The sequence below is a fragment of the Pinus tabuliformis genome, chromosome 5_2 (assembly GCF_031772625.1).
Source record: "Pinus tabuliformis cultivar Carrire ecotype Pingquan chromosome 5_2, CPIR1, whole genome shotgun sequence".
Lineage (NCBI taxonomy): Eukaryota > Viridiplantae > Streptophyta > Pinopsida > Pinales > Pinaceae > Pinus > Pinus tabuliformis.
This window is the reverse complement of record NC_142306.1, coordinates 188013927-188036635: the sequence shown is the minus strand read 5'-3', so window position 1 is coordinate 188036635 and position 22709 is coordinate 188013927.

Here is a 22709-nt window from a genome sequence, read left to right as displayed (position 1 = left end):
CTCATGGAAAATGGGCTAGGAACATGGGACCTATGAAGAATACTCTAGAAGGGTCAAATTTTAACTCATTTTGCTGGTTGACTGGGTGAAATTTAACTCATAGTTAGCTATTAGGATGTGCCATAATCAGTTCACTAGGAGGAAAAAGAGTTCCATTCTTTTCCAATGCATTTTCTTCCATAGTAGAGTAGAGTAGCTAAAAGTGGATAGAGAGAGGGTAGAATCGAGAGGTTTTTATTTTGTAGAATCCCATGGGTCGCATGCCTCACTCCTTTATATTTTCACAATTTCCATTCACACGAAGAGAGAGTAAAGTAGCCTCACCTTCCAGCTAGGTTTTCTCTTGTAAGGGTTTCCCAAGTCATATTTGGTGTTCATTGGAGTTTTTGTGTGGTTTTTCTTCATTTCTCTCTATTTTCCATGCACAAGTATGGAAAACAATAAGTTAATAAATTAAGAAAAGTCTTTCGGTAGAAATCACATAAGAGAATTTTTTGGCCAACGCATTTCGAACTAACAAGTGTGGTTCATCATCAGGACTAGATGAAGAGACAGACCAGGGCAAAGACTTAAATAGAGAGCAACGTAGGGACCAAAATTTCAAGTAATGGCTATATTTGAACAATAATATTTGAATTATGATATTAATTTATTAATATATTAAAAACAAATATTATTATGTAACGGCTATATTAAACGACTAGTTTTTTTAAAATAATATTTAAATTATGATAATAGTTTATTAATTTATTAAAAATATTAATAAGTAACGGCTATATTAAATAGCTAGTTTTTTGAAAAATAATATTTAAATTAATTTATTAAAATCAAATATTAAAAAATAATATATATATATAGATATATATATATATATATATATATATATATATATATATATATATATATATATATATATATATATATATATATATATATATATATATATATATATATATATATATATATATATATATATATATTAAAAATATTAATAAGTAACGGCTATATTAAACGACTAGTTTTTGAAAAATAATATTTAAATTAATTTCAAAAAAAAACTAACAAAAAAAAATTCAAACTCCAAACAAGGAGGGAAGTCAAAAATTATAAAAAAGAGTCAAGACCCTAATCAAGACAAGATCATTTAATAAATAAAAATAATTAATGGAAAATAAATAAAATAAAACAAAAATATACACAAGTCAAAAGAAATATATATATATATATATATATATATATATATATATATCTATATATCTATATATATTCAAAGAAAAATAATCAATAAATAAAACAGGGTCAACATTAACATATGGGGCTGAGGTCCATTAAAAATACTGAAAGGAGTTAAGAACGAATAGGATGATAAAATACTTAAGAAAACATGAAGGTTCAAAAAATAAACTCTAATGAATAATAAATCAATAACAAATACTATAAAAAGGACACCAATACCTACATAGATAAACAAACAAACAAAGTAAATCCCAAAAAGAAACTTAAAAAACTAGGAGGACAGGACAAGGACCCAACTTCTAATAATATTCCAACCATCGTCTCTATTCAAATTATTGGGCCTTTTTTCAATTTCTAGGGCCTCCCTTAATTTATGATGATGGAATTGACTAACCCTAGTAATGACTTGAGCCTCCTCAATGCAGATGTGATGCTTAGATTTATCTGCATGCTCTGCCAAAGAAGAGGAGCGAGTCCTACCATGCTTGATGTCAACGGCATGCTCACGAATCCTTTGACTAATCAAGCGACCAGTCTCACCAATGCATGGAGTCCCACAAGAACATGGGATAAAATAAACACCCTTCATATTCTTGGGATCCACTAGGTATTTTACAGATCTAAGGGAGCTCTGGATGGTATTTAAAGGCTTAAAGGTTGAAGCCACCTTATGCTTCCTTAGGATCCTTGCAATTTTGTGAGTGGTCCCTTGGATAAAAGGAAGATGAACACCAGAAAATCGATCCTTGGTATCTTTCTTAGCACTAGGACCTTTTTAAGCTCTAAGGAAAGCCTTCATACATTCGTGTCTACTATATCCATTATTAAATGAAACACGTAGTAGATGTGCTTTATCTTCATTGAGATGGTTGTCATCAAAAATTCTTAAAGCTCTAGCCTCTAAGGTGTTGAGAACACCAAGTTTTTGAGCTAGGAAATGATGATAATTAGCATGAAGATATTATGGATCACAAAAGCCTGAATACAGAAAATAAGTTAATAAATCGAGAAATCTAAGGAAAATAAACCCTCATAGTATAGATTCCATATTTGAATCTATTTTTTCATCAAATCCATTGTGTTAATTTGTCTAGTAGAATATCCATGGAATTTTATGGATTGTCTACCCTCATAACAATGGAACTATTACACTCATCACTTTCATTACTTCCTAATAGCTTATATTAGAGTTCTAATACGAACTCCCCTTAGCAAAACCATTTCTCCTTGAACCATCATGTAGCTTTCCTTTCCAAACATAGTAGATACACCTGCATCACTCATCATGTGTACAAATATTTTGTTTCTATCTAGTTCTAGAATGTGCAAAACACTAGAAAGTGTTCTAACCCTTCCATCCTTGAGAATCAATTTGATTTTTCCTCATCCTATAATCTTAGTTGTCATGTCATCTCCAATAAAAACCTTGATTCCCTTATATCTTTCATATTTTCAAAACCACTCCTTATGGGGATTCATATGAAACGAGGCACCCAAGTCAATTAGCTATATGTCATTATCTGCACGTGTGCTTAAAAAATCCAAATACACATCCCCTCCTTCATTTGAGGACGTATTCACTCCTTTGGAGGGACCATCATCAAATCCCTTCCCTCTTTCAACACTTTTGGATCTACAATTCTCCTAAAATTCCCTTCTTTTCCATGTTTCTAGCATCTCTTTCAAAAAAATCCTGGAGATGTCGATCTACCTCTAGATTTAGATCTCCCACTTGAGGAATTTTTCTTATTTTTACCCTATGAATTTCCTTAAGATAAGCCATATGTGCTCTACCTTTCCATATTTTTCCACCTTATCGACTCTAACAATAGGGATGAGACCAGTTCTAGGGGGGCAGCTCAATTGGTGATCAAAGTAATGTGAGTCCTTAGAAAACTGAGAGATCCAAGGTTCAAATTCCCCTAGTTGTGACCCAGTTTATAGAGAGGAGAATAGGTTGTAGACCCCATAGGTTTACTAGTAGCTATATGTTAGGCAAGATGTTGGGTTCCTCTAGGATACAAAAAGAAAAACCAATAGGGATTAGACCACATCATGAAAAATAAGGTAGTTGCATTACTACCTATGGCTACAACCAGACTATGTAGTGAGTCTAATAAAGAGCACAGTAAAATGATACACTTATCTTTATATGAAATTTTAATATCACTAGACAATAACTAACCTACCATAGTATTGAAGGCATTCAAATGCTTTGTCACCGATTCTTCATCATTCATCTTCAAGTTGTATGGATTCTTCCATAGGAAAATTTTGTTTATCAGGGTTGTAAACTGATATAAAGCCCCTATAGTATTCCATAATTCCTTGGTTGTAGCTTCTCTTGAAACATTTAGTAATACTAAATCTAAGAGACACAAAAATATTGTATTTATTTCCTTTCAATCCAACTTTGTCCAGTACTATGTTGACAATCCTATAGGTGCACTCCATAGATCCATAATGACTCATTGGCATTTTTATACCAAAGGATATTTTATCTTGAGCCTCTAAAACTCAAAAATTTTCCCATTTAATTTCTCGATCTATATATTCAAACTACAAATCTTTCTTTTCTAGCACAAGAATCACCACTGTAGAGGTCCCACTACAACAAGTTTTATCACAAACTGAAGATAACCAAACCCTTCGTCACAAAATCCTCCACTTGAATCCAATTAATACTTTGATATAAAATGTAAATTTCAAACCTTATATAATAATGCAATAAATACATAAATTCTTAATAATGGAAATGAATGGCAATCACATATTACATAGAGATTTAGCTTAGAAACCCAAATTGAGAAAACTAGCAAAGTATTTAGAACTGCACCTCTAATTTTTTATCATCAAATGACTTCATTTTCTATAATACAACATATATGATCCTGCAACATCCAAAACACATAGTCCATTAACCTGTATTAAATTGTAGTTATAATTCCTTAACTAGAATTAGAAAACCATGGGATGAAACATCATGCACTACAAAATCGTCAAAAGAGAAAATGTATGCAAAAAAAACAAACAAACAAACACAAAAAATGGACATAATAAACAAACCAATTTTTTTTTCCTTTATAAACCCCATGCATATGGTGTATAGAATCATGCATGTGGCCGGTTGTGCAAATAAAATAACACATACGCAATAATATTTACCAAAACTTCATTAAAAATTTGTTGTAGTAATTGATACAATTTCCTTCTTACTTTGTCAGTGATTAGAAGTCTCTTGGTTCCTCTCAGTGGTGTGTATATTGGTAATATTTATCCTCAACAAATTATGTATATTGCTCAAATATTCTTGTGTTTTATTATGTGGATCTACATGCTCATGATACATCAGAAATTACAACTTTGCATACTATCTTATTCTCAACTTATCCTTACTCTTTTCTTATTTTTGTTTTTCCATCTCGTTGTTTTACACTGTTATCAATTGGGCAAGGCTCATACTTGCATAACATAGGGTCGATTCCCACAGCTACCATTATAACCTCTAGTTGGAGGTTAAGCAAATAGGGAACTCATGAAGCTTCAAACGAGTAACCATTACAGAAGTAGTGCCTTAAAAATGCACCTATTCATGAACTATTCTAAGCAGGGAAAATTTTAAGAACCCCCCCTAAATTTATAAATATAATAAATGGGCGAATCTCCATGGTATATAGGAAAAATGGAAGGCGATTTTATCAATAATATAATATGTATATATAATTTTTTGGCGAATCTCTCACCAGGCATGGCGAATATTTTACTCAATTATAAAATCTTGTAAGATCTTGGCGAGTCTTTCACTAAATAATAAAACTTTGTAAAGTCCTAGTGAATCTTAGCATAGGCTACATGTTGGTTTAATTCCCCCATTTAAATAGGCTACATTCCAGGTGAATACCATGGGTCAATACCATGTGCCATTTTGGTGAATACCATGGGTCAATACCATGTGCCATTTTTATTTTTATTAATTCTAATATTAGGGTTAATAATGGTTTTTTGCATGGTATTAATAACAATCTAGTCCATGGTATTTGTCCCATAGTATTTTGGCCATAGGTTTCACCTAAATATAACCCATTTTTTGAGTGTTTGTAAATATAAGGTGACTTATGGAGTAAATATAAAAAAATGTTTTATTTGTTTACCATACCTCTCGTTTATTTATATTTTTATTAATTTACCATACCTCTTTTACAAATATGGTATTTGGCCCATAGGATTCACTTAAATAAAATCTCTTTCTTGAGCCTTCATAAATAGAACGAGGGTTATGGACTAAATATAAAAAGAGGTTTTATTTATTTACGATACGTCTAGTTTATTTATTTACCATACCTTTTGAGTAAGTATAAAAAGACGTTTTATTTATTTACCATACCTCCACTTTACTTATATTTTTATTTGTTTACACCCTTACATGTACATAAGGTGACTTATGGAGTAAATATAAAAAATGTTTTATTTATTTACCATACCTCTCATTTATTTATATTTTTATTAATTTACCATACCTCTTTTATAAATATGGTATTTGGCCCATAGGATTCACTTAAATAAAACCTATTCTTGAAAATGGGCGAATGGATTCACTTAAATAAAACCTATTCTTGAAAATGGGCGAATTGAAGGTTGTAAGTCCTAATTTCAAGGGCTAAATTTACCTTTTTTACCCTCTCCCTTAAAATAAGGTGGGCTATTTGAGGTGATTTGTAAAAATGTACTATGATACAAAATATTCGCCCACTAAAAATTTAAAACCCCTTAATTTCGCCAAAGGGCGAACATTCGCCCCTAAAATTATCCTTGATTCTAAGTCCTATAGACTTATAAAATAGAAGAAGAAAAAAATAGTAAATTACAATTTTCATATCACTTTAAAAATCCATATTACATCATAAACATCCAAGCAGCCAGAGGGAGGAAAAACTTCTCAACCTATACCACCAAAAACCCACTAAAACTACACAACTACAACCAGACTTGCACTTCTCACTCCCAACATAAATAAGGAAGATATATTCACATGTACTAAAAACATAGAAGGCATAAGGCAAGGCCAAGAACCACAAATTCAGACTTAACTTTGTCATCATAAAAATAACAAGGAAATTTTGTTCATACATTGATCCAAAAGTGTCCACAGTCCAAGCAAAATAGGCGATGAAGCTATACATCAAGAGATGCCCTTCCTTACCCACAACTTTGCACCAGTCACTACATTCCATCCATGACCAAAAATCTAAAATGCATGGCGAAATTTTTTCTAAATAATCATTATCCGTGAATGTAGGAACTTCCACAAAGCTCGACATATCTAGCCAGGAAGACCCATAAATATCCCACCATATTTTTCCCATGTTAATCATTCTCTGAGGAAGAGATGATGGCTAGAGCCTGAGCACTAGAGCTCAGGGGATCCAATTTCTCCCCTCCCTCAGAAACACAAGGAATATGGCTTTCCACATGCATTTAGCAGGTAGTTATATTGTCCACACAGAACCTTAGATTCCTTGGCATCCTTTTCACGTCTTCAATGGAGGAAAAAATATTATATTTTTCAGCCTTTTTGTCTCTTAACACCAAACCCAGAATCGTTTTCATTTGCTAGTGCAGGGATACTAAATTCATGTACTGCTTACACCTTCCCCTCGTGTTACCAAGGTTTGGAACCCATTTTGACATGTGCTCCAATAATTATGAGTTTGAGAGAGATTGTCTCTACTCCTTGGCTTTAATTTCCATATCACAAATCTCCTATAGTATCTCCAGAAGAATGGAATTAAAATAGGTGCAACTAAGTCATGAGTGAACAGCTTGGCACCTTGTTTCCCTAGTTGAGCTCTAGTTCCTTGTCCCCTCCTACTTCTCCCTCTCTGTTGAAAATAGCAACAAGAAATGCTAAAAATAAAAATGATAAAAATAGCATTGCTATAGATAGCATTTCGGGATACATTCCAATTTTAATTAGTCCCTAAATTAAAATTGAGAATTAAAATTCGAATTTGATCTCAGCAGTTGTTTGTAAAATAATTAATTAATTCATCTTGAGTTAATTAATTGGAGAAAATCAAACATGAAGTCTATTTGAAGACATGCAACAATTATCCCTTTGATTGAGGAATTTATCCCTTTATTAAGGAGATCAGGATGAGTTGTAATTAGTTAGCTTAGTTAACTGAGTTAAGTCCAGTTAGATTAGTTCCAACAATTTGTGGAACTAATTGTGAGTTCAGTTAGTCAATGCATGCATGCATGCAACTAGTGTACTTCAAATAATTGAATATTCTCTCATAAATAACTCATGCATGTCAGTTCAGATAGAGACCCAGTTGATATCAAAGGATGGGACAGTGTACTATCAGTTTCAGGAATATTCCCATGAGGATATCTCTTGCATGCAGAAGGGATTCTTTCCTTGAGGATTGTGCAATTATTTCAGAGGTTAGTGAGCAGTGTGTGAGGTAATTACACACAGGTGGTAGCTTGAGGACCCAGGAGAAACTGCGCAAGGAAATAGGAGGCTTGGAGGACTGAAGGAAGGCATATGTGTTGTATATTTTGTCTATGAGCAGCAGTGAGGGATTGTACTGAGAGCTGGATAGCTTGTGAGCTAAAGCTTTGTGTAATCCTGAGATATTTCCACTTGTATGATAATACAGATAGCAGGGTTTTTAGCTGAGGCTTTCCCCAGAGTATTCTTCTGTGTTTCATGTGTGATTGAATCTTCTTCTCTGTTATATGTGTTCTATTTGATATTGCTCAAAATCGATTAAGCTTCCGCAAGTTTGTTTGTAGAAGTAGATCAAGTATTTCGCTTTAGTTACATTGCATTATCAGGTGATCTACAGTGAGAATTTCTGCATGGTATCGAAGCAAAGGTGATCAAAGCAGAGAATAGTATACAAAGAAGGGAGAAGTTTGAAGTTTTGAAGTTCTTGATTGTAGGTATAGAATCGATTTCTTATCACATCTCAAAATTCACCAATGGCATTCAATGGCTTGAGACTCGAGTATGCCCTGGATGGCAGCTCGAATTACATAGCCTGGAAGGATCGCATGGAAGCAGTATTAGAGGACAACGGGTTGAAGGACTTCATTGATCAAGAAGTCCCCAAGCCAGCAGCATCTAATGCCCAAGAATTGGTGGAATGGAAGAAATGTGTGGCGAGAGCGAGGAGGATTCTTCTGGAGGGAGTTCGAGACCATATTATCTTGAGTCTCCATGGGAAGGAGACACCGTTTTCAATGTGGAAGACATTGAAGGATCTATATCAGAATAGCAGTGATCAAAGGAAGTTGGCACTGAAATACAAGCTTCGGAAAATCAAGTGTGAAAAGAGCGACACGATCTCTACATATCTTAACAAGCTCACCACCTGTAGAGATGAGCTTGGAAGTGTAGGAATCATGACAGGTGATGATGATATGGTGAGTCTTGCTCTCCTCGGTCTTCCTAAGAGCTGGCATAGCTATCAAGACTCAGTGAATGGAAGAGAGAAACTGCCAGATTGGGAATGATTGTGATCGGATCTGATGCAGGAGGAGATCAGGAGAAGCACCAGAGATGGTTCTTCATCAAAGCATGATGATGAAGAAAATCTAGCCTTAGCAAGTAAGGCGAGGAAAGGGAAAGGGAAGGCTTCCCATTCCAAATCGAGTTCTTCCCATGGTGGGAAGAAAATTGACAAATCTAAAGTGTGATGCTTTAATTGTCATGAGGTGGGCCATTATGCAAGAAATTGTCCACGAAGAAATCCAAGAAGGGATCCTCGAAAGGATTAGATGGTGAGGCACTAACCTCACAGTTTGAATTGGATTTTACCCTCATCGCATGCATGGTTTCATCGATGGTGGGTTGTGTTTGGTACCTGGATAGTGGAGCCTCATTCCACATGAATAGCGACAAGAGTTTATTCAGTACCTTGGAGGAGAAGGACCTCCAGATGCACATAGAGATGGGCGATGATGGAAAGTACTGTGTTTCAGGTGAAGGCACGGTTGTGTTTCAGAGGGAGCATGGAGCTCCTCTCACCCTGACTGATGTAAAGTATGTGCCTGGACTGAAGAAGAACCTGGTATCCGTCGCAATGTTGGAAGACAAAGGCTATGATGTAGTCTTCAGTAAAGGAAAGGCGTTCCTGAGACACATAGCCACGGGACAGACCAAGAGGATTGGGATTTAAGTGAAGAATCTCTACAAGCTGGAGGTAGATGATTGTGCTGCATTGAGTTCCAAAGCAGAGTTGGTGAAAAGCCAAGATATTGGCAAGTTATGGCATAGAAGATTGGGCCACTTGCACCATGGGGCCTTGAAGATCATGCAGCAGATTTCTACCGGACTTCCCAAGGGTAAACTTGAGCAAGTGGACACATGCAAAGGTTGTACCTTGGGTAAGTATGAAAAATCTCCCTTTCATGATCGAGATAGTCGAGCTGAAGAAATCTTGGAGCAAGTTCATACAAATGTGTGTGGACCATCCTCGAAAGCCTCCACTGCTAAACAAAGGTGCTATGTGATTTTTATTGATGATTTTTCCCGTAGATGTTGGATCTATTTCATGCAGAAGAAGGATCAAACCTTCTCAAGGTTTTGAGATTTCAAAGCCTTGGTTGAGAAAGAATCAGGAAAGAAGATCAAGGCCTTGCGAAGTGACAATGGTAGAGAGTATGTCTCTTAAGAGTTTAAGGACTTCTGTGCAGCATAAGGAATTAAACGGGAGTTGACAGTACCCCATAACCCACAGCAGAATGGAGTGGCCGAAAGGAAGAACAGAATGATTATGGGAGCAGCTTGGGCGATGTTGCATGACCAAGGCCTACCACTTCATTTGTGGGTTGAGGCATGCAACACAGCAGTTTACTTGCAGAATAGAAGCCTGCATCGCATACTTGGGATGAAGACACCAGAGGAAGCTTTCTGCGGCAAGAGACCGGATGTGAGTCACTTCAGGATCTTTGGCTCATCAGTTTATTTCCATGTGACCAAGGATGCCCGAAAGAAGCTAGAGCCAACAGCAGAGTTGGGATACTTGTGGGGTACACTGATACTCCCCACAACTATCGGGTGTATTTTCCTACCAGTTAGAGGACAATAGTTCGTAGAGATCTTAAGTTCGATGAGCTGAAGGCCATGTGAGTTTCCCTTGAGAGGGAGCTCAAGTTGCATGTAGAGGAGGAAATTTTGGTTCCTAAGGAGGAGGAGCCTCAGACTGATGCGGAGCAGCCGCATGCAGAGGATCCAGGAGTGGAGACATCCACTCATGCAGAGTCTTCCAGAGATGGGTGGAAACGCTCAAGGGAAGCTGACAGATTATTGATGGATGTGAGAGAGAATGTGGGAGATCCATCTTCTCAGTGCAAACAGAGGAGGTCACCTGAGCGGTACACTGGTTACATGGCCCTTGTTGGGGAATGTATAGAGATCGAACCATCTTCCTTCAAGGAAGCAGTCCAGCAGCCAGTTTGGGTTGATGCTATGGTGGAGGAGTATGACTCCATAGTTCGAAACAGTGTTTGGGATGTTGTTCCAAGACCGGAGAACAAGTCAATGGTGAGTTCCCATTGGCTTTAGAAGGTAAAGCAAGCAGCTGATGGTAGTGTGGAGAAACATAAGGCAAGGTTTGTTGCCCATGGTTTCTCACAGGTCGAGGGGCTTGACTATGATGAGACTTTTTCTCCTGTTGCAAGGTACTCATCTATCAAATCGATGTTGGCACTATCAGCACAGATGGGTTGGAAGATCCATTAGATGGATGTGAAGACTACATTCCTTCAATGGAAAGATTGAGGAAGAGGTGTACATAGAGCAGCCGGAAGGATTTGAGACCTTCGATCATGAGTCGCATGTGTTTCGACTCAAGAGAGCTTTGTACAGGTTGAAGAAAGCACCTCATGCTTGGTACACCAGGATCGACAACTACTTCACCGGGTTAGGCTTCACAAAGAGTGAAGCACATGCGAACTTATACCACATCATGGTGGAAGGTAAGCAGTTGATCATTTATCTTTATGTTGATGATCTGATATTGACAGGTGATGATCAGTTGATCATGTCTTGCAAGGAGGACCTTGCAAGAGAGTTCGAGATGAAAGACATGGGTCTGATGCACTACTTTCTAGGCATGGAAGTGTGACAGAAGGATGGGGAAGTGTTTGTGTCTCAAGGCAAGTATGCCAATGAGATACTCAGGAGATTCCACATGGAGAAGTGAAGGCCCATGCAGACTCCTCTATCAGGTAACTAGAGGAAGGAGGATGCTACTTCAAGTGAGGTAGTAGTTACTATTGTGTATCGACAGCTTGTGGGTTCATTGATGTATTTAGTGAACACATGACCAGATTTGTGCTTTGCAGTGAACCAGCTGAGTCGAGCTATGGTTCAGCCTACCAAGTTGTTTTGGAAGGCAGCTAAGCATGTGCTGAGATACCTCAGGGGCACATCTTAGTATGGATTATGGTACAGATGGATAGAGGGAGTGAAGCTTCAAGCCTTCACAGATGCAAATTGGGCAGGGAGTCCATTAGATCGAAAGAGCACTTCAGGAGGAATTTTCAACCCTGGTTCAGCTGCAGTTTCTTGGTACAACAGGAAACAAAGGTCAGTTGCACTTAGCTCAGCAGAGGCTGAATACATGGCTGCAAGCCAGGCAGCATGTGAGGTCATTTGGATGTGGAAAATTCTAGTTGGGTTGTTTGATTAGAGGATGGATCCAACTGTGATCTATTGCGATAATCAGAGTTGTATCAAACTCTCTAAGAATCCAATATTTCATGACAGGTCCAAGCACATCGATATCGGTATCATCATCTTCGAGACTGTGTGGTGAAGAGGATCATGTTGTTGTAGTATGTTTTGACCAAGGAGCAAGATGCAGACATTTTGACTAAGGCATTGTCAAAATGCAAATTCAAGTTCCACAGAGACAGGATCGAGGTGACAGATAATCCCTTTATTGTTGAGAGGGAGTGTTGAAAATAGCAACAAGAAATGCTAAAAATAACATTGCTATAGATAGCATTTCGGGATACATTCCAATTTTAATTTGTCCCTAAATTAAAATTGAGAATTAGAATTCGAATTTGATCTCAACAGTTGTTTGTAAAATAATTAATTAATTTATCTTGAGTTAATTAGTTGGAGAAAATCAAACATGAAGTCTATGTGAAGACATGCAACAGTTATCCCTTTGATTGAGGAAGTTATCCCTTAATTAAGGAGATCAGGATGAGTTGTACTTTGAGTTGTAATTAGTTAGCTCAGTTAACTGAGTTAAGTCCAGTTAGATTAGTTCCAACAGTTTGTGGCACTGATTGTGAGTTCAGTTAGTCAATGCATGCATGCATGCAACTAGTGTACTTTAGATAACTAAATATTCTCTCATAAATAACTTATGCATGTCAGTTCAGACAGAGACCCAGTTGAGATCAAAGGATGGGACAGTGTACTATTAGTTGCAGGAATATTCCCATGATGATATCTCTTGCATGCAGAAGGAATTATTTCCTTGAGTATTTCGTAGTTATTTCAGAGGTTAGTGAGCAGTGTGTGAGGTAATTACACACAGGTGGCAGCTTGAGGACCCAGGAGAAACTGCGCAAGGAAATAGGAGGCTTGGAGGACTGAAGGAAGGCATATGTGTTGTATATTTTGTCTATGAGCAGCAGTGAGGGATTGTACTGAGAGCTGGATAGCTTGTGAGCGAAAGCTTTGTGTAATCCTGAGATATTTCCACTTGTATGATAATACAGATAGCAGGGTTTTTAGCTGAGGCTTTCCCCAGAGTATTCTTCTGTGTTTCATGTGTGATTGAATCTTCTTCTTTGTTATATGTGTTCTATTTGATCTTGCTCAAAATCGATTAAGTTTCCACAAGTTTGTTTCTAGAAGTAGATCATGTATTTTGCTTTAGTTACATTGCATTATCAAGTGATCTACAGTGAGAATTTCTACACACTCTGCCTTAGCGGCATTATAGTAGCACATGAGGGTTCTTCCACTTCTTTAAAAGGATTGCCTCTACTTGTAAAGGGACAAAGCCATTGAATCAAATCGACCTTAGAAAGACCCAAGAACCACCAAATAACATCATCACAAAAACACCAACCAAAGGAATTTACCTCTGACACAAGCTCACTAGGGAAAATTTTAGGGGTTAATATTCGTAGGTGGGCTAATTTTCCATGCTTTTTCCAAAAAAAATATTCGTTAATTTATGTTTTGTCTGAAAATTATTCGCCCAAATTTTATAGTATAAAATTATTTCACCTTAAAAATCGCCAAAAAATTATATAGAGGCTGTAGAAAATTATTAGAAATTTGAATATTTTTACAAAAATATTTTCAAACATTTTATAGATTGCATATGATGGACTATGAGATTCGTCGAGGTTTCTAAACTTCAAGGTAAATTTCCATCCTTAAATTTTTCCCTGAAGCTCACCAACCAGGGAGATGGGAAACTTTGTGTCAATCAAAGACTCATACCCCTTGAACATTGAGCACACCAGATGTAACCTTAGGACCCATACCCTACTATACTCAATAGCACAAAGTGCAATAACTAGACCCCACCCCCAACACACAAAATACCTTGTTGCCCAAGGTTCCCAAACCACTCCTGGACTCAAAATACCCATTACAACTTTTCTTAGAGGACACTAACTCAGAATACACAACCTGAAAGTGGTTGCAAAACTTATAGAGACCCCAAACCTAAGAATACAAGACACATTCACTAGCTAAGACACTAGACCCCAAATTCTTATATACTCATAATACACATGCAAACCAAAATTCTCTAAAAACAATAGGACCAGAAGAATTACACAAGGCATACCATTTACAATCTCTAGTAATAAAACCTCGTAGAAATTTGTCAACTCCCCACTTGGATGCTTTCAAGCCAAGAAAATCCTACCTGGTGACCAAATATTTGAAAGCACATGAAACTAAGATTTCCTCTTGGAACAAGAACTCACTTGCATCAAGGTCTATGGAATCCCTGAACTTCAGAAGTCGGGGATTCACCCCCTTCTCCAAAAAATTACCGTCAGCAACTACTACTCCGCTATTGAACCAGAAACATGGAATAACCCTAGCTCCACCATCCCTACCTTCACAAATTCCTTCAATTTCCATCTCCATCACCTCATAAACACCACGCCCACTAGAGGGTTGAATGCTCTTGCATGCGAAGTGACAAGTGCATATTCCCTCCATTAATGCCTTAGTAATACACTGAGGGTGGTGGGAATGAATACCCAAGCCCCTCGCCACCCTTCGTAACACCCCCATTGGGGATATAAAATAGACATTTAATCTAAATTAATCAATAATATATTTTTATACATCCCTTTATAAATCATAGTTAGATTTATATCGCATAGATAAAATCTTACATGATCTTATCTATTACCTTATATTTTATTTATTAATATGTTAGTAGGTCATCTGGATCTCAAATGGCTCATAATGTATTTGTAAAAGACCAAAACTTCATCTCAATTAATAAATTATCTGGTTTCATGTATGAATTTTTTATCTGTTATTTATAGAACAGGATAAGGTACATACAATATTAACAAATTTTATTTTATGACGTCGTCTTCTATATTAATTTATTTTATATTAATTTTCTCAAGTATCACATGGTTAGGTTGTTTATAACTCAAATGGTTAATAACATAAAATGTACCCACCAATATGATAGCGTTCTCAATTCATTTTCTAAGTTTTTCTTCCTTTCCAAGCCTAAGAAATTTTTTTGTAAATAGATTCAAGAGAAATTCTATTTAGTAAAAATAAAATACATTATATTAATAGTCAAGATTTCCAACCGTAGCCAAAAGAGTATCATCGTAATCAACATAACCAAAAGACCAAGAGTAACTATCTGACCATATCATAGTCCTTAACATCCAAGAGATGAGATCCATACAACGAGAACCAACAAATGCTAACAAATACATTATGTGGAATAGAATTAGTTCATGTATAGCAAACTATATCGCCATGATATACCAAAGCAACACTAGGTTGACCAAGGATGGAAGTACCATCAGCTATATGGTCAAGCAATCAATAAACCTTCGAGGCTTCACTCAATCAACCTCTAACATATCACGTGCATTTGTGGCATACTAAACAATACCCTTAATTTGACTACATATTGGAAAATACCTCTAAAAATCACATTATTTAACCCCCTACCAATACAAACCTAATACACCTTCCCAATTTAAAAAACCCCTACTTTCACTAGATATTGTAGGTATCCATTTTTTATACCCCTTTATATTTTTTCATTAACTTTGAGCTCCATTTTTTATACCTTGCAATATAAAAACCTTTACCCCCTATTATATGCTCAATATATTACGTTATTTTTTCCTCAATATAGATCCCCCAATATGAATGCACGTCGTATGTTATTTCTCCCCTAGTGAAGCCCCCGTGACAACAACGAGACCAAACATTTTATTAGATGGTTACCCCAAGCAAGAAGTCCATATCCACTATACTTGAGCTCGGAAACCATCTGACACCACTGCAAGAAACACAAAATATCATTGCCAAATAAAATTGAATTCCATAAAAATCAAGAGAGCATTCTTATCCATTGCCTCATATTGAAGTGAACCTCTAGAAGAAATAAATACAAATCCTACCATACCCTCATATCAAAACACACATCCATAACCAACAAGACTATGTGATCGAATTCCAGGAGGAGAAGTATCAAATAAAAGGGAGGCCAAAATCCAAAAGAAGGGATGAGGTCTCCCCACACTACCACATAAACCAATTCCAAAAAATGAAAAAGATGCCTCTCCATAGCTGCTCCAAACCAAAACCACTTAAGACATCTTAGTTTCACCACAAAAATATCATTACCCATGATAAACAGGAACACCATCATATATCCAGCAAGTTCCACAATCAGAGTCACAAAAAAATTAGTCGATATCATTGAAAACCAGTTGCAAGAAAGCACCAAAATCATTGAACCTTTGGGATCAATCTTGATCAGAAGATATAATGGTGAGATATTGAACACTATCAATAGGTGCATTAATGTGGTCACTAGGATCACCAGGAGGGTCAGTGAGGTCTTTAGAAGCATAGTCAGACAAAATAAAATTCTCCACCAGAGCCAGCCTAAAATCCACATTATCCATACATAATCGTATATTTCTCACCATTATTTTCAAATACTCCCATATAGAAAATAGGTTATATTAATCAACATTCTTGTCTTTAAAAATTAACTGGAGCAAGGTGCCCATTTGTTGATGCAATGCAAGAGAGTACAATAAATGAAGTCTCTTCCTACAAAATCTACCTGGGTCTGGGACCTTTTGCAACTGTGCCTTTGTTTCTAAGATCTCATAATTATAATGATAGGGTTGGTCCTCTCTTTCTTTGGCCTCCATAAGAAGGATTTCTCTCCTTATTTCTAATGGAAACCCATCAAAAAACAAACCAACAAAGTCAAAAGAAAAAGTATTGGTATGCTTGGAACCCATACTATCTAAACCTCCCCTTCGACTCATCATTCTATGACGATGTTCCATATTTATTGCAGCGATTAAACAAACTAAACACCTAAAATACCCACAACCAGCAAACTCCTTTCATTTCTACATGGTATCAGAGCATAAACCACTCTAGAAGAGGAGAATACTAGTTTGTCTTTTACAAGTGAAATTGAATTTGCAGTATCATTCTTTAGAGCCAGCAAGATGTCGTTCTACGAATTGAGACTCAAATATGCCCTTGATGGGAGTTCAAACTATATTGCTTGGAAGGATGGGATGGAGGCAGTGTTGGAAGACAACAAGCTGAAGGAATTCATAGATAAAGATATTTCGAAGCCTTCATCAACTGATGGTCAAGATATGGTAGAGTATAGGAAATGTGTTGCAAAGGCGAGAAGGATCATACTAGAAGGAGTTCAAGATCATATTGTCTCGAACCTCAACGAGACAGAGACTCTGTATGCAATATGGAAGGACTTGATAGACATATTTCAGAACAACATTGACCACAGGAAGTTGGCACTAAAAAACAAGATCAGGAAATTCAAGATGGAGAAGGGTGACACAATACCAAAGAACTTGACCAAGTTCACCCAATGTCGGGATGAGCTTGGAAGTGTTAGTGTTACAGTTTCTGAAGATGATCTGGTCACCTAGCACTTCTAGGCCTTCCCAAGGGTTGGCACAGCTACCAGGATTCGGTAAAGGGGATGGAGAAGCTACCAGGGTGGGAGTGTTTGTGGTCTGACTCGGTGCAAGAAGAGATTTGGAAGAAAACCAAATATGGATCCTCATCCAAGCATGATGATGAGAAGAATTGTGCCTTGGTTGGAAAGGAAAAGAAATGGAAAGGGAATTCATCCCATTCCAAATCATATTCTAGTCAGGTAGGAAAGAATAAGGACTTATCGAATATTAAATGTTTTCACTTTCACGAGCTGGGACACTATGCCACGAAGTGTCCACACAAGAAGGTCGGCAAGAAGCCCTAAGGATGAGCAGAAGGTGAAGCTCTTGCTTCACAATTTGAGTTGTATTTCACCCTCATTTCTTGCATGGTGACATCGGTGATGGGTAGTGTGTGGTATCTGGATAATGGAGCCTCATTCCATATGACCGACAACAAATAATTATTCAGTGACTTGGAGGAGAAGGACCTCCAGATGCACATCGAAATGGGAGATGATGGAAGGTATAACGCGACTGACATTGGTACTATTACTTTTTAGACAGAGTCTAGTTCTCCTCTCACATTAAAATATCTCATGTATGTTCTGGGTCTGAAGAAGAATTTAGTTTCAGTTGCTATGTTGGAGGACAGTGGTTATGATCTGATATTTAGCAAATGAAAGGCTTTACTTCATCGCATATCCTCAAGACAAGTGAAGTGGATCAGGGTTTAGGTGAAGAACCTCTACAAATTGGATGTAGGAGATTGTGTTGCTTTGAGCACAAAAGCCGAGAAGGTACGGAGCCGAGACATCAGTGAATTGTGGCGTAGAAGAATGGGCCACTTGCACCATGGAGCTTTGAAGATCTTGCAACAGATTTCTACAGGACTTCCCAAGGGTGCACTAGAGTAGAGAGATACATGCAAAGGGTGTACATTGGGTAAGTACACCAAATCCAGCTTTCATGATGAGGACAGTCGAGTGCAAGCGATCCTTGAAAGAGTTCACTCAGATGTGTTTGGACCATTCTCGACAGCCTCTATGGCCAAGAACAGGTATTATGTAATATTTGTAGTTGATTTCTGACATAAGTTCTAGATTTTCTTCATGCAGAAGAAATATCATATGTTCTCTAAATATTGTGAATTTAAAGCACGTATTGAGAAATACATTGGCAGGAAAGTGAAGGATCTCAGGAGCAACAACAATGGAGAATATGTCTCGAATGAATTCAAGAACTTTTATGCATCAAATGGCATTCGACAGGATTTAATAGCACCCCATAACCCACAACAAAATGTGGTGGCTAAAAGGAAGAACATAAGTATTGTGGGAGTTGCACAGGCAATGTCACATGATCTGGGACTACCGTTGCACTTGTGGGCTGAAGCATGCAACACAGTTGTATATGTGCAGAATAGGAGTCCTCATCAGATTTTTAGGATGAGTACACTAGAATAAGCTTTTTTAGGTAAGAAACCAGTTGTGGTACACTTCAGAATCTTTGGTTCATCAATTTACTATCATGTTATCAAGGATGCAACGAAAAATCTAGAACCAGCAACTGAGTTGGGCATATTTTATGGGTACATTGATACACCTCACAACTATCGGGTGTACCTATCATCTCACAGGATGATAATGGTTCGTAGAGATGTGAAGTTCGATGAAGAGAAGGCCATGAGATGTTCCCTTAAGAGGGAGCTTCAGTTGCATGCAAATGAGGAGATTTTAGCTCCAAAGGAAGAACCTCAGGATTATGTGGAGAAACCACATGTAGAGGAGCAGAGAGTGGAAGAAACCACTCATGCAGAGACTTCTAGATATGGAAGGAAGCACACCAGAGAATATGACATATTGATGCATGATGCTAGAGAGAATGTGGGAGCACCCACATCACAGCGTAGGAAGAGGAGGTCACCAGATCGATACACTGGCTACATGGCTCTGATGAGTGAGAATGTAGAGATTGAGCCATCCTCATTCCAGGAAGTAGTGCAACAACCAATATGGGTTGATGCCATGGTAGAGGAGTGTGACTCCATTATCAGAAACAATGTTTGGGAAGTGATCCCAAGACCAGCAGATAAGTCAATGGTGAGTTCCATACATCTTTACAAGGTAAATCAAGCAGCATATGGGAGTTTGGAGAAACAAAAGGCCAGATTTGTGTACAGAGGCTTCTTTCGGGTGGAGGGAATTGATTACAAGGAGACCTTTCCTCTAGTATCAAGGTACTCTTCAATCAAATCTATTCTAGCACTTTCAGCGCAGATGGGATGGAAGATACATCTGATGGATGTGAAGACAGCATTCCTCAACGAAGTGATTGAGGAAGAGGTGTACATTGAGCATCCGGAAGGTGTACATTAGACATATTGACTAATTCAATGTCAAGAGGCAAATTTGAGTTCCATAGAGGCAGGATTGGGGTATCTGATAATCCCTTTCTTATTGAGAGGGAGTGTTGAAAATGCAACAAGAAAATCCTAATTTAATTTTGTCCTTGAATTAAATTAGGAATAAAATTATAATTCCACATCACAAGACAACTTGTACAAGTTAGCTAAGTTAATTTGACATAGTTGGATCAGTTAATTCAAGTTGAGGGTCTAACTAGAGTCATGTAAAGTGTCTCCTACATTATAAGATCCATAGTTGCGTTTATTTTGAGTTGTAATTAATTAATTCAGTTTAACTGAGTTAAAATCAATTTTGTAATTGTTGGAGGAAATAGTAGGAGGTCTAATAGTGGGGTGTTGCTTCAAGTGTTCAACCCATTAACTGATGATTCAACCATAAATAACTCCTGCTTGTGAGATCTAAGAGTTACCCAGTTGAGAATGGATTTCAAGGGTAGTGTACTATTAGTTGTATAATTACCTGAATTGTATAGATGGTGCATGCATTTAGAGGAAGGCCTATGAGGATTGTGCAATTCATATTGAGGAATCTCACTAATTAATAGGGAGATAATTCCCAAGGAAACAACGTAAGGAAATATGCACTTGTGCAAGCCAAAATTTGGTTAAGTATTGGCCTTGGATTGTCTAGGAAGTTGTGATACAGATAGAGATAGTGCAGAGGTTACTCGAACTTGACCAAAGCATTGCAATCTTCTCATATCTTCTAACTAATGAAATATACATATAGCAGGGTTTTTAGTTGTGGTTTTCCCCAAGAAACCATTGTGTAATGTGTTGATTAAATTTTTTTCTCTCATATGCTTCGTGATTTCACAATCGTTTAATTGTTTCCACTGATGAGTAGAGTATATTCAAGTCTATTGTTTTAATAAATTACAATTAGCAGTTTGAATCTACAAGGAATTTCTACAATCTCTAGATGGCATACTTATTTACCATATCTTGTATTGGCTTGACAATTTGAGCATAATTAAATATGAACTTACGGAGGAAGTTTATTTTCCCCAGGAAGGACTCCATAGCTTTCTTTTTCACCAGGAAGGGAATCTGCGTAATTGCTTTGACCATCTCTGGGTTGTTGGGTGCAGGAATTGCACTTAAGCAAGCTCCTTCAACACTTAATTTTCAACCCGGGGGTTTCGTAAACTTGGAGACGAAGCACAGGTAATGTCAGAAGTGGTATGAACTTTTCCTACTTCTTGATTGAAAACTTGCAGAATCAAACAGAAAAATCACAAAGGGCAACTGACACCAAAGTAATTCTAGTGCTGGAATGTAAAAGAATGAATTTGTGAAGAAATCAAATAAAGGAAATTTCACATTGTTGTAAACAATCTTAACTGTTGAAGTAAAACTCTATGTTTATCCTCAGTATAGGTGGTGGCAATTTAACAAGTGGGCCCTTGAAAAGATATGTTTCTAAATGATTTTCCTTCTCACACTAAGCAGTTGTTCCTGTACTCTTGCAATCTGCTTGCACTAGTACAAGTACAGAACTTATGTGAGAAGTATATTTTACACTTATACTGAAGACTTATGTCTTCATGTAGGGGCTCTAAGCCTCAAGGCTTGGAGCACTCTATTCCTGTAACAAGACACTGGTTCTTGTACCGGAACAGAGCTTCCTACACCAAGTATTCCAATTTACTTTTGGGAAAATAAAAAGGGCATGTTAACTATAAAAATAATTGTAAATGCGAGAAAAATCTGAAATAACTTGCACATGAAAAAGAATGCTTCAATCAACTGAATCTCGCAAATAGAAATAAACTTTTAAGATGAAAACAATCTTCAAAAGTTAAAGCAGACCTTCTTCAGTCAAAGGGTTTTGCATGCAATCAAATCTAACTTGAAACAGGTTCACTATAATATTTCAAATTACTTTTAATCCTTTCCTTAAATCGTGAGGTGCAAACATAAAATAAGATATTGCAACAACGCTCTTTTCTATCTCATGAAGTCATCTTTAATCTTTAGAAGTTTAACTTTTAATATTAGAAATGCTTCTTTCTGATGATGCACGCTTACTTTGCAGAAATAGACTAAATCATATAGAGGAAAAAGAATAAAACACTTGTTGTAAATGAACTAGCAAACCAGAGTGCAAAATCCTACATGCACTGGTGCAGGAATAATCTTATCTGCACGATCTAAGCGAAAGCAAACTAGAAAAGAAATTACAGGAAGTAAAGTAATTCAATTTGACTTTCACACAACAAATTCGTTCACACTTTGATTGTTTAATGAAATAAATCGGGATTCGTAAGCAAGAACGAAATTAAGATTTAAACCACGCTTCTGCAAATAAACAAAGTTAACACACACCTTTAAGATAACGAAAGAAAGAGGGTAAACAAGTTGGTTTGGTTGGGCCCTAGCCAACCAGCTCGTTTCTAGTTTTGGGAAACGAAAATCTTCAGCACATTAATAAAACATCAATGAAGGATTAAAATGCAGAGTGAGAAAATCATGGCGCAACTCCTTTTATTAATTCCAATTAGCAAATATACATTATGAGTTCAAGTCTAGCCCAGAAGGAGGCCAACAACGAGATTACAAATTAACCATAAATTACAATTTCACTGCTATCGCTACCGCTAACCTAGCTCTATCTAAGATCTATACTTTATACAACCCTTCGGCCTATGGCCATAATCGAAAATTACACATTCGTTCCAAATCGAGCCTTTCGGCTGAAACGAAATAACAAACAAAATTACAAAAATAATCCAGCGGCTATAATAAGTTGTGAATTAATTGTTGACCATAGACCTTATCCTCGGCCATATCCCTGACTATCCTCCACTTGATTTCAACTCTGAATGACCGCAAC